This window comes from Ruditapes philippinarum, unplaced genomic scaffold (assembly GCF_026571515.1).
Source record: "Ruditapes philippinarum isolate M1 unplaced genomic scaffold, ASM2657151v2 ctg2497_1_1_1_1, whole genome shotgun sequence".
Taxonomy (NCBI): domain Eukaryota; kingdom Metazoa; phylum Mollusca; class Bivalvia; order Venerida; family Veneridae; genus Ruditapes; species Ruditapes philippinarum.
Window position 1 is genome coordinate 1 of NW_026858398.1, and position 15,298 is coordinate 15,298.

The 15,298-nt window shown below is 33.4% G+C and overlaps 1 long non-coding RNA gene across 2 annotated transcripts; it reads right to left on the reverse strand.

Annotated features, from left to right (window-relative positions):
• Positions 1 to 6: 6 nt before the first annotated feature.
• LOC132753069 (uncharacterized) lies at positions 7 to 12,995 on the reverse strand. 2 transcript variants are annotated; one of them, XR_009628900.1, is made up of 5 exons: positions 12,652 to 12,995; positions 11,728 to 11,948; positions 4,205 to 4,400; positions 3,305 to 3,472; positions 7 to 1,526 (listed from the first exon to the last, which is right to left on the reverse strand). It is a non-coding gene; the product is annotated as an uncharacterized LOC132753069 (long non-coding RNA). The 2 variants fall into 2 exon arrangements; XR_009628901.1 differs by lacking the exon at positions 11,728 to 11,948.
• Between the last annotated feature and the right edge of the window lie 2,303 nt (positions 12,996 to 15,298).

Sequence of the window (15,298 nt, forward strand, 5' to 3'; positions counted from 1 at the left end):
TTGGGAATATAATTAGTGTGTAAAATCAGATCGAATACTCTTAGTCCCTTCGTAATTTAAAGTAGTATTTGATGAAGTAAAGAGTAGAAAATAATAATTGTTTCCTGCACATAGTACATCCTGTAGAATGAGAGACTTTCAACATATTTTACAATGCCAGGGATTTCACACTGTCAATAACAGGCAAAAAAATATGCATTATAAAAGGCATACCATATCTTTAAATAACATTTTAACTTTTTTTGTAAGTACAAAAAAATAAATAGCAAAAGAAAAATATCACACATTCAAATATATACCTGTAGTTGGCTGTCTTAAGGCAAGTTCTGCAAACTGTTGCACTTATATTGACATTAAAATAAAACAGCACAAGCAATTCTTACCTTGACAAGGCAGCCATTATTCCACATGTGCATGCGCCGGCGAAGTGGGCATGCTCAAAATGACCTCCCTGGCTATGGAAAAAGCCGAAGCACTCGATTAGTTTTGCATCACGTGATAAGAAAACATCTAAGATTAGTCTCCCTTGGAATTTTTGTAGAATTTACGGTGTTGTCCGTACTCCGAGTCCAACCAACAATAGGTTTTAATTTGTGGGGTCTTTTTTCTAGACCCCAGAACGACAAAAATAACGATCAATCTCAATCAGCATGTGGGGTCGACCCCACATGTGATTTTAACCCCATAAATACCATATAGACTTAAGAAATACCCCACAATGTCTCTCCCCTAAGAGCGGACGGACAGACAGACGGTGCGATTTTAATATGCCCCAGTTTCGGAGGCATAAAAATGAGTAACTTAACAAAGTAACAAATTACACTTTATGCAACTTTTCAAGGTAACAAATAACACTTAATACAACCAAATGACATTTAATGCAACTTTCCAAGGTAACAAATGACATTTGATGTAACTCATCAATTAAACTCGACACTTCATGTAACTTATCAAATCACAAATGACGATGCAACTTTTCAATGTAACTAATGACACTTAAAGTAACTAACCCACTTAAAAATGAAACTTAATGTCACCCATCAATGTAACTTATGAAACTTAATGTAACCTTTCAAGGTAACATATGACACTTAATGTAACTCATCAAGTAAACTTAACACAATGTAACTTATTAAAGTCACCATTGATAAAGAATGTCACTTTTCAAGGTAACTAATGACTCTGAGTGCAACTTATCAATGTAATGTATGACATTCAATATAATTTATGAAACTCAATGTCATTTTTACACACAGCTTCAAACATCTTTGTTAGTTCTTTTTAATATTATTTTCATAACATAATTTTCAATCTACACATCGTATTTTAATGTTTCTTTAACTTTCCTAACACAGTCTTGTTGATTTTTGAGCGTATGACTGCTTCAGACCTTTGCAGTAAAATGGGGTACTGCTTTTGTGCTTTTCTTATTTCAAACGAAGAGACATTTTTTTTGTTTTGGATATGTATCCCAAAGGCTTTATTAAGACAGTCTTCCTCTTCAGCTGACCATCGTTTCTTTGTACCTAAATATAGAAAAACATAACTGTATTACAAATCTAATGAGATAAATATTAAAAACCTAACTATAGAGGATTATGAAAGTGCACTTTCTTGGAAAACCTACATTGTTTGGAACAGATATTAACCTTTACCCTGGTTTTGCAGCAAGTTTTATTAAAAGAAATTTCTCGGACAAAATGTCAGCAGGTTATTATTCTGGAAAAGTATTTTCAAAATCAATTCAAAATGAATCAGACATTAAAGAACAACATGTTACAGTTATTCATCAGTAGATGAAATAAGAAATATCACAAATACGTTTAGTATGATTCATAGTGGTGATTTACAATATCTAAATTTTACATCCTTTCCACTACCACTGCCATACACAGACACACTACCAGTGCCACCTAATGTAATCACAAATTTCAGGTTCTCCAGAAACAGACATGCTTCACTATTGGGCTGCTATAGAAGACTTAAATACAACAAAATGTGGGGTTTCTATAAATAAAGTGGATTTATAGAGAAATTGGCAGTTAACTATAATTGAACACTAAATTAATTTTATACTCTTTGGCAATGAAGGTTAATAGACCATAATATACCGCCCAAATGTTGATCCCGCTGGTCTTAATTCAAATCTCCTTTTTATATCCAACACTGCACCATCTAAGGTGACCTTAACCTCTGACTGACCTGACTGTAAATGGCGATTTCCTAAATAAGGGACATAACTCGTATTGTCGCTTTTAATTTCCGAAGCACGAAATAAACTCAAATAGTAGCATATAAATGTATGTGAATAATACAAAATCAAAATGTTTCCTTAAAACATGTGATAAACAATCATAAATAACAATAAAATATTTATGTCGTAGAGCTAGCACTCGTTCAGTTTCGGAATCGAAATACAGTAAGCGAATTGCAGTTTGGCACATTGTAGTTTATAAAGTTCAGTATTGATTTTTCCGATAAGGAGCATCGGTATGAAGACTATACCAGATTAGAAATGGTAGTTTCTTCATTTAACGCATAAAACGAGGCATGAATGCGTTAAAGTCATTACCATTCTTTACATTTATAAGCTTTGGAAAATTACTGAAAGGCACATAGCGTTTCGTGGCTTAGTTAAAAGCCATGAACCAGTTAAAAGTTTGCAATTGGAATATTTCGGCTTTGTACATTACCGTTTGCAACATTGAGAATTGGCATAAATGATATTGATAAGAATTAATTATGAAATAAACATATAATTTTGGCAATGAGCCATTTTGATTTTTGACCCAAATTCTGCTCCATAACCATCTGAAGTTTCAGTGAAATCCAATGCAGAGGTTTTAGAGATGAAGCACAGACAAGCTTATTTTACTAAAAAAATTGACTGCGAAGGTGGCATAATCTTGCAATGAAAAATTTTCATCAGGAAAGAAATTCCATGGACAACTAGGCATGTTAACAAACAATTCTGTGAAGTGTCATAAAATCCCTCCAGTGGTTTAGGAGATGAAGCACGGACAAGATTATTTTACATGAAATTTACAGTTGTGGGGCATATCTTTGCAATGAAAAATTCCAGCCAGAAAATAAGTTACTATGCACAACTAGGCTTAGACAAACAATCCTGTGAAGTTTCAATGAAATCCCTCCTGCAGTTTTGGATGGGAATCGTTGACAAGACATGTTCGGATGGAAGGACAGACGGACAGTGCGGAAACTATATGCCGCCGAAGGGCGGCATAAAAAATAGGGAACTTTGCCAAGTTGAAAACCATATAACTTAAAGTTATCAAATGTTTACCTCTAGATGAAGTCTTCTTCACATTGTCATATTTTGCAGGTTCAGAGTCAGAATCATAAGCATCTATTTCTCCATAATCCATAACATTTCCAACTGAGCTGTCTGCATCTACTACTTCATCTTCAATTACATCCACATTTTCATCTTGTTGCTCTGGTTCTGGCAATTCTGAAGAAATAAGTATCATTCATATTTTATTGGTTCACTTCCACAGCAAACAAGGTCTATAATAAGACAATTACTATACTATTATGTGTAAGCCAGTAAACACAAAAGATGATCATTGAAGGCAAAAATCAGGTATTAATACTGAAATACCTTCATAACAAAAGCAATGCTTGCACACTCGTATAACTTGATGACTTATCTGAACATTTTCAACTCAATCATTTGTCCAATTAAATAATGACACACTCAAATTTTATTGAAATGACATTTAGGTAAATCCTTGAATATGCAAGAGCAGTGTTCAATCTAGAATTTGCTAAATGGGGGCCAAACTGGCCCACAGACTTTGAAGTAGGGGGTCATTTAGTAAAATATGGGGCCCCTATTATAAAACGAGTCAAACTCTACAATTACAAACAAGTAATATACTATTATATATAACTTATTCTATTCACTGGTGCAGACTTAACTTGAGTTACAGTTCAAAATAATAATTGGGAGGAGTGGAGTGGTTGAGTGGTTTGCACGTTTGACTAGTAATCTAGCGATTGTGGTTCGAAACCCAGTCAAGGAACTTGGTTATTTTCCTGAGCAAGAAACTTAATCCTCATTGCTCAGTACTGGGTGGTTCCAGGAACGGACTCGAGAGTGACACGATAAGCAGTAGTTCTTCCTTCACATTCGACAGGCGTATAAAAATTGTAATTGTATGTTATGCATAAAGAAAGATACCTTCAATTGGAATTGAAGATAAAGCTCTTCCTCTAAAGTTTCTCAAGTTTCCATCTTCTAGGGCAAAGAGAGCCCTTGCAACTTTTGTTCTTTCAAGAATGGACGTCTGTAGTCTGTATACTTAAGTGTGAATAGAAATCGAGTGTCCCATATGATCAGCTAGTAACTTCAGTTCGTCTTCTGACATATCCATGACCTGTCACAAGAGAAAACTAGAAAATCCACCCTGAATGCCACAAAAAAAGCAACCCTAAATGAAGTAGCAAACAGGCAATAGTAAGTAAGTAAGTAAGTAAGTAACGACTTTATTTAATGAGGCTAACACATTCAGTTTCCCGATCTTCCATGCGGGCCTCAGTATATACAAAACAATATAAAATACAATCACAATCAACATTTAGACAACAAAATATGTACATTATAAACATCATATCAATACAATAAATAAGTAAACATTTTTTTCTTCTTACATTATAAGAAGTGACATTTTTCATAACTTCAGCATGAAAGTACAAAAAAGTAGATCAATGTTGAAGAAATTAGACATTTATAGGGCTGTTCTAATAACAGTTTTTATTATACTTTTTATTTTAAACATTAAATTATTGTTTCTGGAAAACAATATGTACAATCAATTAGTTAGAAAATTGCCATTGGATATAGGAGGCTTGAAATTTCCTCAGGGTATCAGAATTTCGAACATGTATTGGTATGTTGTTCCATACCACAGGACCAGAGTAATTAAATGATTTTCTAAAAAATTCTGTTTTTGGCTTAGGTACAGTTAGTTTTCCATTCTGTATAGATTTTAAGTTAAAGTCATGTTTGTCATTTACTGTTTGGAATTTATTTTTCATATAAACAGGAAAAGATGGTTCATTTATAGATTTATACATGAGGATTGCCTTTTTATACATAATTCTTTTGTCAAAAGACATCCAGTTTAATTCTTTGAATAAAACATTTGATGGGGTATCAAAACTTTTGTCTAAAATAATTCTTGCAGCTCTTTTTTGAAAGTTGACAATTTGTGAAAGTAAATAATTCACTACTGCAGTTTCCCCAAATAGTGCAACAGTAGTCAATATGTGGCAGAATATAAGCATTAAAAAAGAGTTTTCTTGAGTGGAGATCAAGGTACTGTTTGATTCTGAGAAGCAAATAGAGCTGTGAATTGCATTTTTTAATAGTATTTTGAATTTGTGTTTTCCATTTAAGATTTTTGTCAACATGGACTCCTAGAAGTTTTTCAGTGTCTGTAAATTCTATCTCTTTGTTGTGAAGGTGCAGAGTAGATGAATCGGTATTTTTTTATTTAGTATTTTTTATAGAGAAATTTATGGCCTTAGTTTTTTGTGCATTTAATATCATTGCATTTTGCCTACACCATGTGCTAACACTATCAAGATCTGTTTGAAGATTATCATTCATTTCCTTTAAAGTACTTCCCGTAGAAGTTAGAGAAGTGTCGTCTGCGAACATATCAGTAGTTGACTTTTTAACATGAAGATGGATGTCATTGATGTATATCAAAAATAGTAGGGGCCCAAGGACTGAGCCCTGAGGCACTCCTGAGACGACTTCAGCTGGTTCAGATAAAACACCAGACACATTGACTTTTTGTGACCTGTCTGATAGATAAGATCTTATCCAATTAATAGCATGTGAAGAGAAATTATAGAAAGGTAGTTTTTCTAGAAGAATTTGGTGGTTCACTAAATCAAAGGCTTTTGATGAGTCTAGAAAAACAGTTCCGACAAGTTTGCCATCATTCAGAGCACTGATCCAATTATCAATTATATTTGTAAGAGCTGTCTCACATGAATGATGTGCCCTGAAACCTGATTGAGCAGTGTAAAGTAAATTGTTTGTTTCTAAATAGAGCTTAAAGTGGTCTGATACATGTTTTTCAATTATTTTAGATATAAGAGGAAGTACTGAAATTGGTCTATAATTATTTTTGTCTACCTTTGTTCCTTTTTTGTAAATTGGTGTTACCTTTGACTGTTTTAGCTGAGTTGGAAATTTTCCACTTTTTATGCTTAAATTTATAATACTACAAAGAGGTTTACTTATGACATTAGCTGCTGTTTTTAGGAATTTTGCACCAATGCCATCTAGGCCTGTTGCTTTTGTGACATCAAGACTATTCAGTTTCTGATTTACATAGCTCAAGTCAACAAAGGGGATTTCAAATTGATTTGACTGATTTGGAATTTTGGATTTAACCGATTCTTGTAAAGCAGTTTTCAGTTCATGTGACAATCCTTCTGATACATTTTCAGCTTTTTCAAATACGCTTGCAAAGAAAGTATTAAAGGTTTCTGCTGTTAATTTTGGATCAGTTATCGGTAAACCATTCTGATCATTTATGTAAGAATTTTGTCGAACATTTGTTTTGTCTGATACGTTTTTCAAGTTTTTCCACAGTTTTTTTGAATCTTTCTTATTTGAGTTTATCTCATAATTAAAGAAATCTTTTTTTGCTGTATGAATGAGATTTTTCACTTTTAATTTCCAATATTTGAAGTTATCAACATTATTTTTCTTTTTTGCATAGTCCCTGTTATGTATTGCATTTGCTATATCCTCATTGAACCAGTCAGCTTGATTTTTATGCTTTACTCTTTTTTGTTTGTAAGGAGCATGTATATTAAGAGTTTCTAAAAATAATTTGTTAAAGGTGTCTAAAGCGTCATCTGGATCATTAAACATATCAATAAGGGACCACGGTTGTTTTGACAGATCATCTAGAAATTTATCAGCATTGAAGTTCTTTAAGTACCTGTATTTGATTGTAAGATGCATAGGACCTTTTTTAACATTTTTCATAGTTCGTTTTGTGAAAATTATTGGAAAGTGGTCACTAATAGAAAGTATAGGGACAGTAATGTATGATATATTTTGTGATTGATTACTATAGACATGATCAATAATAGTTGATGATGTTGATGTAACTCTTGTAGGCTGTGTTATAAGTTGTGACAGATTAAATGTATTTATAATATTATTCCATGCTGAGTTATTTAAACCTGTAGTTCCAAAATTAAAGTTAAAATCGCCAAAAGAATTATTTCTTTTTGTTTCAACAAATATTTTTTCAAGGATTTCTTCAATGTTATCATTCCATGAAGTTAATGATGAAGGTGGCCTATAAATGTAACCTACCAAAAAAGGTTTTTGCTTTTCAAGTTTCATTTCGAGCCAAATTGATTCAATATTTTCAGATTGTAAATCAGATCTTAGTTCACATGGTAATGAATTTTTAACATACAAAACAAGTCCACCACCATTTGATTTTCTGTCACGTCTAAAGAGTTGATAATTGTTTAAAGATATTTCTGAGTCAGCAAAAACATCACTTAGGAAAGTTTCTTGTAGACCTAATATGTCAATGTCCGGATATTTGTCAACTAAATATTTGATATCATCTAGTTTAGGGTACAGGTAGTGAATGTTTAAATGAAAAAAGTTAATTCCTTTTTTGTCGAATGTTATTTCACTCAAAGTTTGATGAGGCAAATCTGTTCTTTCATCATATTCCATAGAATTTAGATTTTCAGAAATTTGTTTAATATGGTTTTTTAGCTCACCTGTCACAAAGTGACAGGGTGAGCTTTTGTGATCGCTTTTCGTCTGGCGTCCGTCCGTCCGTCGTCCGTCCGTCCGTAAACTTTTGCTTTAAATGACATCTCCTCATAAACCACTTAGCCAATTTCATCCAAACTTCACAGGAATGTTCCTTTGGTGGTCACCTTTAAAAATTGTTCAAAGAATTTAATTCCATACAGAACTCTGGTTGCCATGGCAACCGAAAGAAAAATCTTTAAATATCTTCTTTTAAACAACCATAAGAGCTAGAGCTTAGATATTTGGCATGAAACATCTTCTAATGAGTGTCTACCAAGTTTGTTCAAATAAAAGCCCTGGGGTCAAAATTGGCCCCTCCCCAGGGGGTCATTGATTTTCCCTATATGCATATAGTAAAAACTTAAAAAATCTTCTTTTAAAGAACCCAAAGAGCTAGAGGTAAGATATTTGGCATGAAACATCTTCTAGTGAGTGTCTACCAAGTTTGTTCAAATAAAAGCCCTGGGGTCAAAATTGGCCCCGCCCCGGGGGGTCATTGATTTTCCCTATATGCATATAGTAAAAACTTAAAAAATCTTCTTTTAAAGAACTGTAAGAGCTAGAGCTTAGATATTTGGCATGAAACATCTTCTAGTGAATGTCTACCAAGTTTGTTCAAATAAAAACCCTGGGGTCAAAATTGGCCCCGCCCCAGGGGGTCATTGATTTTCCCTATATGCATATAGTAAAAACTTAAAAAATCTTCTTTTAAAGAACTGTAAGAGCTAGAGCTAAGATATTTGGCATGAAACATCTTCTAGTGAGTGTCTACCAAGTTTGTTCAAATAAAAGCCCTGGGGTCAAAATTGGCCCCGTCCCGGGGGGTCATTGATTTTCCCTATATGCATATAGTAAAAACTTAAAAATCTTCTTTTAAAGAACTGTAAGAGCTAGAGCTTAGATATTTGGCATGAAACATCTTCTAGTGAATGTCTACCAAGTTTGTTCAAATAAAAGCCCTGGGGTCAAAATTGGCCCCGCCCCAGGGGGTCATTGATATGCCTTATATGCATATAGTAAAAACTTATAAAATCTCCTTTTAAAGAACCTTAAGAGCTAGAGCTTAGATATTAAGCATGAAACATCTTCTAGTGAATGTCTATCAAGTTTGTTGAAATAAAAGCCCTTAGGTCAAAATTGGCCCCGCCCCAGGGGGTCATTGATTTTCCCTATATGCATATAGTAAAAACTTAAAAAAATCTTCTTTTAAAGAACCCAAAGAGCTAGTGCTAAGATATTTAGCATGAAACATGTTCTAATGGGTGTCTACCAAATATGTTCAAATAAAAGCCCTGGGGTCAAAACTGGCCCGCCCAGGGGGTCATTGATTTTCCTTATATGTGTATAGCAGAAACTTAAAAATCTTCTTTGAAAAAACCCAAATAGCTAGAGTTTAGATATTAAGCATAAAACATCTTTAAGTAAATATCTACAAAGGTTTTTCAAATAAAAGCCTGGGGGTCAAAACTGGCCCTGCCCCAGGGGTGTCATTGTTTTTAACTATATGTGTATAGTAAAACTTAAAAAATCTTTTTTAAAAAACCCAATGAGCTAGAACTTAGATGTTTATCATGAAACATCTTCTTATGGGTATCTACCAAGTTTGTTCAAATAAACAAATAAAAGCCCTTGGGTAAGAATTGGGGGGGGGGGCTATATACAGGTGAGCGACCTCAGGGCCATCATGGCCCTCTTGTTATTTGTTGGTTTTGATCAGTAATGTTCAGTACAGGTTCATCAGGATCATCATTTAGTAAAACTGGTGTGGTCCCATCCTTGTTGTCCTTGGCCAGGGATCCCAGGGTCCCTGATACATTCGGAATCTTTGTTGGGGATGTTGATGTCGCCGAGCATATCCATGCCAGATGTTGGCATTCCGAAAATTTACACGTTCTGTAGAGAAATTGTTTTCTTGTTGTCTGGAACTGTAACTATTAATCCCAAGAATTTTTCTAATGCCTGCATTAATTTGCCTTCCCAATATAGCTGAACCTTCTTTATTTAGCTGTACTTCATCATAGTAGAGATTCTGATTTACCTTATCATATTTCATGAATGCGCTACTATTATCTAGGAAGAGGAATCCTTTGTTCTTGCAAAGCTTTTCTAGCAAACTATTTGCTTCATCAATATTTTTTTTTGATAATAAATCTCTCCTTTTTGGAAGAATGGATGATACAGCTATTTTCACATTTTGGTTTGCTGATTGTATGGAAGTAACTAGATTAGTAAAATCTTCACATATGGACTGAGGTGAGTTCGCATTTGAGATGTTTTTAATGCCTGTGTGTAGGACGATTATATCAGCTTCTTTTGTCTGTGTTTTATTGTGAGTTATTATCTTATTTATGTCCTGAATAGTGGCTTCACTGGTTGATTTTATGCTTACATTTACTTGTTGTGAGCTCATTTTCTTTCGTATTAGTCCCTTTGTTACTGAATCCCCAAGGATGAGTACCTCATATTTCTTTGTTGTTGGATTTGTGCTTCTTCCAGGTGTAGATGAATTTTTTTCTGTGTCAACTGGTTTTTGGCACGGCTTTGATGGTGATAATGACTTTGTATTATTTGATGATGTGACAAAGTCTTTTGTGTTTTGGTTCGCAGTCTGGACTGTTGTTGATATTTCATTTTGAGTACCACCATCATTGACAAGTTCTTTCCTTAGAAGATGGATTTCATGCTGGAGTGAGTTCATGTCTGTTTTTGATGGCGCATTCTCTATTCTGTTTTTCACAAGGTCAAGTGAGCTTGCAAGTTCCTCGAATTGTTCTTTTATTGATAATACGTCTGTCTGGAGTGTGTTGATACAGTCTTGTTCTATTTGTTTTGCAGAGGCCTTTTCACGCAATGCTTTATTTTCTTGTTTTAAGGACTGATTTGTAATTTTTAGTTTTGACATTTCCTCTTCAAGTATTAAGATTTTAGCATTTTGGTCACTATTAGATGTTTTATTTTCTGAGAGTCTGTCCTTTAAGTTGTTGATAACTGACTGAAGTTTTTCATTTTCCGATTTGAGATTAAGAATATCAGTGTCTTGGCTTTTGCTGTAGTTCATGTTTAAAACCTCTTGAAGGTCACACTGTACTGAGAAATCACATTTTTCTGTAGTTGAAGAACGAGATATTACTGATTTAGGACTGCTGCTGATACATGAATGTGACAGACTTGTTGTATCACTGTTAATTTCATAGCTATCATCTTCACTCACACTGATGATAGATTTGACATGGGTTTCCTCGTTTAGAGATTTTACAGAAGTTTCATTTCTTTGTACTTTGTAATTCACAGTTTGACTCTGTGTTTCAGTAGGCTTTTGATGATATTGTTTAAAGTTTGAATTTATTGGGCTTGCACTTTTAGCTGGATAATTTGCTGGTCTGGAAAGCTTCTTTTCATTTGAAGTTGACTGAATTTCTACTTTTGAAAACACATTCAATGTTGTCAAATACTTAAAGGAAATCAAGGTTATAAAACTGAAACTTTACCATACTCCCCTAAGCACAAACAATGAACCAAACAATGCTTTTATATCAAATATTTCTATTCAGTCAAATCTTTCTGGAAAAAGTGTGGCATAATTGTTAACGTATATGGTCAAACACCCATGTAATAAACAAAAGACGTTCCTTTCTTTTTTAATAATTCTTTATCCAATCACCACTGCTTATTCAATAGAGCAGCAATACGACTGTAACTACTTTTAATATACTTTTTTCTGTACAAGCTATGCAGATTTAGTTAATATAATGATGTAAATGAGCCATAATGTCATACAGCTTGTATTAATTCAAATTTGAACCTATAAGCTTCAGATCAAGGAGAAAGATGCATAAATAGGTTAGATGTGCAAAACACATCTTTATACCAAATGCAAAATCTTGACCTCTAACCTGGTGACGGAGTTCATTTACATGGCAAAAAGTCTCATGCTGAACATTTGAGAAGTAACTCTGTCAAACATAGTTCAGTTGTACCCAAAACAGAACTTGACTTGGGGAAACCTCGATTTCCCTTGTTTCTTTGTTTCTAGATTCGGCCTCATTCATTTTTTTCTTAAGTTCCTTCACTTCTCTTTCAAGATACGCAAACTCGTCTTTCCAGTGTTTTCTCCCTTGTACAAACATAGAAAGTATTTTACTATGTTATAGTTATTAGTTAATATATATATATAATCAAATATATAGAGAACCATTTAAGAAAGCCCAAAACAGCAAGATTGAAAATGTTGCCCAGAAGTGTTGATAATGGCCATAAGGCCATAATTAATGCAAGAAAATAGCACGATTACTGCCAAATTTTGAAAACTGGCCGTACAATTATGCCCATGAGTAATCCATAATGCCAAAAATTAACATGGCTGTAATTACTTCCGACATAGGGGGGTAACTCCTGCATCGTTTTTACGGTGGTAGTCTCAATTTACTCATTACCATGATGCGTAAAAATTACAAATCCAATATGTCAGCGTCTAGGCAAGATACTGATATGATGCAAAAATCTGGAGAAACGATAAGTCCAAATTATACACAAGAAAAAAAGTAATTTGATATTTCACATTTCACATCATGACATTTTATATTATCAAGATTTTTTTCAATGTAACATGGAAAATGAAAATTGTAAAATATTATTTATGATTAAAGATAGACATGCTGGCAGTCATTTCCTTTATCATTATCCTGTTTTTGATTTCTAATTTATAAGTAGAAGATGGTCCCATCTCGAAAATTAAAGTAGTTACCTTCCTTTGTAACTTAATATACAATAAATACTTAGGTAAAAACAATTAAACAAAGTTAAACAAATTTAAATACCTTTTATGAAAATGATCAGTCAGAAAAGTTCCTTGTCCATCTTCATTTGTCCTGTCTGCAATGCATAAATTAAAATCATTATAGTAATGCTTCTCAGATAGGCAACAAAGATGCAATTTGTAAATTAAGCAAGATCTTTAACACAGTTTGACATGGCCTATTTCCTGAATTTTATATTTGGTGAAATGTCTAAAAATATTCAGTCACACCACAAAGATAACTGGAAAGCGTATAGTGCAAATGCTCAAAATAAACAATAACTTGAGAATTTTGGATAACTGAGATATTGCCATGGTCTCATCATTAAATTCTTCTTTATTTCTTACATAATTAAATTAAAATAACTCAAAATGATAGTATATTTTTTCTTTTATAAGACTTAGTGTTCAAATGTATGCATGCATAGTCTGGGCTATTTCAGTTACTTCAGTTTAGTTACACAGGTACTAAAAGAGATTATCCTAAGTAAGTTGTATGATAGTGTTGAAAGATCAAATTATAAATAGTTAAGAGTTGTTTGGAATGTTTTTAAATAAATTTTTTAAACAGTTGAAAAAAGTTTTAACGGAAATACCTATCAATTTTAAGTCTGTTGCATCGCCACTTAAGTAAGTGCATTATGAATCGAAAATGTTTTAATTTTGCAATAGATATTGCGAATCACATCATTTTGAAAAATTATCGTGATATGTATTGTGACAGAAAAAAATTGCGATGCAGAGCCCTAAAGACTATGCATGCATACATTTTTTGAACACTTATAAAAGAAAATATATACAGTCTAGACTGTCATATGTGACTTTCCAAGGGATCTTGAGAAAAAGGTCACATATGACAGGGAGTCTCTTAATACAGTCTCATAGAAAGTTAAAATTTAAATACCATCTATCTGTCTATATATCATTGTGACTTAACATATATACTGTATAACTGTTTGAAGGAATAATATCTTAACCAATTGCAAATACACATAGGTACTGTAAATAAAATAAGAATCCCTGTAAAGCAAATATAATAGTATGTATATCATATAAAAATTAATTTTATGTTTTGTATTATTTTAATATTGAATCATTATGGTACAAAATAAACTTAAAATTGATGCATTCAAATCCTTAAAATAAATATCATACTTTTAAAAACATATCCATATTAGTCTGGTATCAACATTTTTCCGTATTATCCATGCAGCCATAGAAAGGCAAAATAAAAAAAATAATTCTGCCTTAAAACATCTTTCGTTGACACTCCATAATTTTTTAAACACAAGTCTTAATACAGTTTACTCAGTTCATTATGTTCATTACACCTGTGACCTCAATTTGTTAACACACATCGATTGCATCAGACGCTACGGACGCCATGGACACTTCAGACGCTACGTCACTTGACACCTGCATATATACACGTAATCAGAGGTGTGTAGAGTTTGTTTGAAGAGTACTGACTACTGGATTATAATTGGACTTAATTATTTTGTCTCTCTAGGTGTTAAAACAGGTATTATTTATCTGATTAGCGGACAATTAAAAGGTGTGAAAGTCGTTTAAATCAGACAAAGCAATGCATTGGGACCAGACAATTAGGGTCGCTTGTCACATATGACAGGGAGTCGTATAATTCAGACCATTTATATAGAAAAATACGTTGGGAGGACTGAAACAAGGTCGGATAAGACAGGGAGTCGTTGAAATCAGGGGGTCGCTAAGGCAGTCTCGACTGTACTATCATTTTGAGTTATTTTAATTTAATTATGTAAGAAGAGACTCTGTGTCTGTTAATTGATACTCCAGCAGCCATGCAAACATCAGATAATGCATGCCAACCTGAACAAGCATATTTAGAGCTCTTGGTAGCAAATAAAAATGGATTAGCCGGGGATATGTTGACATTTGCCCTGTTGGCCAGCAGAATGTTGACAGCTTTCAGAAGATCAAGTGGTAGTAGCACTGGGACACATTTTTTCCCCTTTCCTGCCATATATGCCAACTTATATTGTCCAACAAGAAACTTTTCTGCTGGGTCTTCAATATTTTCTACACTATGTGATAGAGTCCAGACGTCATTCATGGCATCATTCCATTCTTCAACAAGGATTCTACATCCTTCTTCGCCTCTCATTGCATTATAATTGTTTTGAGTAAACAATTCTTTCTTAATTCCTTCAAAAATAAAATCAAAGGGGAAGGGGGAAACATTTCAGTTGTTAATCTTTTTAATGTCAAAATTCATCCAAAGTTTAGACCTAATTCACTTTATTACATTTCATTATTTTATCATCGATTGATTCTGCCTACAGACATAAATTTTTAGCTCACCTGTCACAAAGTGACAGCTAGGGTGAGCTTTTGTGATCGCTTTTCATCCGGCATCCATTCGTCCGTCCGTCGTCCGTAAACTTTTACTTTAAATGACATCTCCTCATAAACCGCTGAGCCAATTTCATCCAAACTTCACAGGAATGTTCCTTTGGTGGTCACCTTTAAAAATTGTTCAAAGAATTAAATTCAATGCAGAACTCTTGTTGCCATGGCAACCGATAGAAAAAACTTAAAATATCTTCTTTTAAAAAACCCAAAGAGGTAGAGCTTAGATATTTGGCATGGAACATCTTCTAGTGAGTGTCTATCAAGTTTGTTCAAATATA